Genomic DNA, 4,582 nt, shown 5'->3' on the forward strand with positions numbered 1-4,582 from the left:
TCCATAGTCAAATTTTGCTCCAAGGGCATTTTGGTAATTTGGTCAAGTCTTGTAAGTCATAATACGTTATAGTAACCATATGGTGCAATCAATTGTAAATAAAAAGGCCTAATTATGATTTTCGTGTTTTGAATGTTCAAAGTTTTTCATTTTCCCGCTCGAATGCTACAAATTCTGCGTTTAGGGCATTTTCGTTCTTTGCTCATGTTATTCCAATCATGTTCGAGGGAATCTTGTAAAGTTATTATTTGTCTTAAGAGTAACGGCATAAATTTGCGTATCTGTAGACACCCTAATCTAGGCTTCCCAGATTAGTTTTCTTACGGTATTTGATTCCCCGACGATGAAACGGATCAAGAACACCCCGGGAATGTTAGTTTGATTGAGCTTTGAGTACTTGACACCACCCCCTTTTTGAACCTAACCTAGCTAGAGAAAACCTACCTGCATGCGTTGGTTCTAAAGCAGCGCGCGCTGGTCCAAGTGCCACGTGTTGATCATCGGTCAGCTTTGACCATTGACCAGTGCGGTATTGCTTGGACCTGCGCCCGCAGGTCGTAGACACGTGTGCGCTGGTCAAACTCTTGTCCCATCACCTTTATTCAGCCATGATCATAGGACTTTGGGGGCACCCAGGACTCAATTTTTTCGTTTGAGGAGAGATCCTCGGACAGGGGGATGTTCCCCCTCTCTCACACACTTCCCATCACCTTTCCCCCCTCATTTAATGAGAAGGAGACTTCCTTGCCAAGCCAACCAGCCATTACTTGGCTGGTTACACTACATATCCTCCTATATATACACCCCCCCCCCCCCCCCCCCCACATATCCCATATAAAGGGTTACCAAGTTCTAAGAGCCTCTAAGCAAAAAGTTCTAACCCTAATCCCTTGTTTAACTTTTCCCTGCCAAAGGAAGACATTAACAAGCATCACATTCTCTCTATACAACATACACCCATCCATCCATCCATCCAACAAGCATTCAAGTTCAAACATCTTTCAAACCCAAAAACTAAAGGTATAATAACTTTGTTCTATATATTATTCCGATCCCTGAGGGGGGCTGTCAAGGTCAAGGCTGGTAATTAATACCAAGTCCTGGCCCACAAGCTAACAAGGTTTCAAAAACCGTAGTGACAGGAACCAGCGTACGCCGACCCTAAGTACGGGTGCGCCACTCTGTCGCTGCGCGCGTAGGTCTTGTGTGGGGACTGGTGTCTTGTTGTTTTGTGTTCTCCTTCCCATATACATCATTGCGAGCATGATAAAAACTAGTTTACTGGTTTCCTTAGTTAAAACTTCTTGCTTTTAGTTATTATTCTTAGCTGCTGCTTTGGAATATCCCTGGGGCCTTTCTGATCCTGTCTCAGAGCCTAGAAACATGTAGAACCAAGCATTGGTTTGTTGATTCAAACCTGCGCGCAACAGTGGTCTACCCGCACGTGCATGTTTAGTCTCGACCAGTGGCTGGCCTTTGCATGGGTAACTAGGCTGAGGCCTTTGTTTTATCCCTCCACACTATTTATGGGTTGCATATTCTTTTGTGGCTTTGTAGCCCATTTTAACTGTCCATAACTGTAGTTTAACTGCCTATAAACTGCTTGGTTTGTCCTGGGTGTGCACTGATCATTTCTAGAGCCCAAAGGGTTGAAAATAAGAGTTGTGGGCTTTATGCTTACTAGCGTTCGCGTGTCTTGGGTTGGCGCAGGCAGGTTTGATTAGCATGCAGTGACTTGGTCAGTGCATGCTAGTTTCTTCTTGTGCACGTCACTCCAAAGCAGTGGCCTTCCAGTCTATTTAAACTCCCACAAGAGTCAGTTTTCATCATATACTAATTATTTTCAATAAGCGAGCATGCCATCTATCACATCCTGCCAATATGTTACAGTTTTAGTCCCTTAAACTGTTCCCCACCCTAAATTGGTTAAAAATTGATTAATGAGAGAGAAGCGCAAATGATTTATAAATGCCCATGTAGAGACCGATCTCTGGATTGGGCGAGAGGGGTACCTTAAAACCCTTCCCCTCTCTAATCTGGCTTCTGAACCTCATATTTCAAGGTGACGACAGACCATTCTATGCCTTTTCAAAAATCAAACAATGTAGCAAACATTTCAAGTTCTGTTCCTTGGGTGGCGACCTTTAAACCCAAGTGGCGACTCTAAATTGAGCGCTTTGCCGCGCTTTAAAAAGGGGCGCACCTGCATTATCACAATCAATTTTCGGGGTGTGTGCCCACAGTGGCGACTCTGTTGGGGACTTACTACATTAGTCTATACTTGGAAATTAATACGCTTGGGAACAATCCGGTAAAAGTCTGTCAAAACAGTGAGCTTCGCGCTGCTGAAGAATGGAATGGTTATTAAATAGGATCCTCGCATCCGACCAATCCCGACTGGGACTTTTCCGATTGTTCACTTGAGTAGTTTTTTCCAAGTATCGATTAATAAAAGTGAGCCATATTTTAAAGGGCATTTTGCAAATGTTACGATTCTCTCTCATTAATCAATCTTTTAGCATTTTCATGTGCATTGATGTTGGCTAGCCCCGTTGAGGTGTTTTGGGTAACTGTAACGACCCGCTCTAAAAGGATTAACATAATCAGTCTTAATGAAAGCTTAATATCAACCTTAATGAAATTCATATCATAAACGCAAGACAAAGTCAACTAAGAATATTACAACCGGCTTTCAAAATAAAATTTACAAGAGAACTTTACAAGATGAGTTACATCCACATAAGGTATGACAACTCTCCAAAAATTGATATCACAAAATGTACTATGCCAAAAGGACACCAAGTCGACCCTCGTCCTCTCTCCTACAGCCTGTCAGACCAGTAGTGGACCAAAACTCTACTTCAGTTACCTGAAAGGATTGTGAGTGTTACTACTTCATTCAAGCGGAAAGCATAAAACAATTTACACGAGCAAATATGGATCGAGTAATGCTTCTAATCATATTTAGCAAGAAACATACTATTTTTCACAAACCATTAAATAAGCAACAATATTTCAAGAAACCATAGGGTTGCTTCCCTCGCAACCAGGAGTTATGACGGTACCGTGACCCTGTGAACAGGTACTTCCAACAATTTATACCCTGTTTGTGTACAGCAAACAGACAATTTATACCCTTCTTGTGTACATCAAGAAGAAAACAATTCCAACCAACAATACAGCTATGGCATGCTCTTGAAATAAATCATGTTTCAAGCAACTTGATCCATATCACTACCGTCAAAATTTCCAACATTTGCAGAAAAATGATAAGTTTATTTTTAGCTAGCCACTTCAATGAAATAGCACACTCACCTTAGAGATTCAAAAGGCAAAAGCGAAACGCCTCCTTCTCAACCTTGAGGTGGAGACTCGTCCCCCGATCCTAAAATATGAATGACACTACATAAGACCAATGCAATAAAACAATGGATGATGTGCTTCAATGCTCAAAAGATGATTCAATGAGATTTGGTACAAGAATTCCCAAGAATAAGGCTTAATCCATGACCAACATGTACGGTTCTGACCATATCCAGTGCATAATCGTGAATTCTAAGAATTTCACTTAAACCGTTGAAAAGTTAACTTCTTCCTCTTCGAATCGACAGGTCATTCATAAAAAACGGAGTTCGGGTAACCTTACTACGGCCTCGCGATTATAACTTATCATAATACCAAAACTGGTGCAGAGACAGATTTTAGGTCAACTTCAACAGCAAATCTGTTATTACTCAGGCATAACCAAGGCACATGGGTTGCATCGTTGGAAAGCTCTACGAGTCTAGTTTCTAGCAAAACAAGCGGAATGTGATTTCGAGTCTCGAGCTAGGAGATATGACTGTTTTCCCAACTTGTGTCAGTGCAGTCAGCAATACGAATTTCACAGCAGCAGTTCGGTGCGCGATTTTTAACTTTTTCCCCTCTTCGAAATAAATTCTGAAAATTTTACCCAACAAACTAGACATGCATATCCATCTCCAGTAAAAATTCCAGAAAATTACAAGGTCGGAAAGTCTGTGAGAAAAATTCGCTAAGAACAGGACAGATTCAGTCAAGTTCAAGCTCTAATTGACAGAATTGAGACATGTCTCAAAGATGGACGAATTTGCTAGGTTAAAATCCATTCTCTTATGAACCAATTAGGGTTTAAACTACAAAAATATGCAAGTATAACCATGTTTGATCAAAACCCAAAACATAGATTAGATATAAAATAGGGTTTACCTTCAATTAGATTTTCCCAATTCCTCTTCTTCTTCTTCTTCTTCTTCTTCTTCTCTCTCTCTCTCTCTCTCTCTCTCTCTCTCTCTCTCTCTCTACGTGACACAAAAGAAACGGTGGAGGGGTGTGGAATAATGTAGAATACGGTAGAAGCTAGATTTATTAGGGAAAAGTTATCCCATGAGGTTGGGTGCATGGGTTCAAAAGGGTAATAATTCATCTTAACCCTTCATTCCACCTACCAAGTCAATCTCTTTTAAATTAACTTAATTAAACCCTCAAATTAAATCATGTAACGCTAAACAATTTATGAATGAAATGTGAACGATAACCCAACACGTGTAACAATTAGCATGAC

General features: G+C 40.9%; 1 long non-coding RNA gene across 1 annotated transcript; it reads right to left on the bottom strand.

Moving 5' to 3' along the window:
• Window positions 1-2,613: 2,613 nt before the first annotated feature.
• Window positions 2,614-4,311, bottom strand: LOC131308202 (uncharacterized). The gene is made up of 2 exons (XR_009194373.1): window positions 4,228-4,311; window positions 2,614-3,385 (listed from the first exon to the last, which is right to left on the bottom strand). It is a non-coding gene; the product is annotated as an uncharacterized LOC131308202 (long non-coding RNA).
• Window positions 4,312-4,582: the final 271 nt, after the last annotated feature.

Source organism: Rhododendron vialii, chromosome 11a (genome assembly GCF_030253575.1).
Source record: "Rhododendron vialii isolate Sample 1 chromosome 11a, ASM3025357v1".
In the NCBI taxonomy this organism is placed as follows: Eukaryota; Viridiplantae; Streptophyta; class Magnoliopsida; order Ericales; family Ericaceae; genus Rhododendron; species Rhododendron vialii.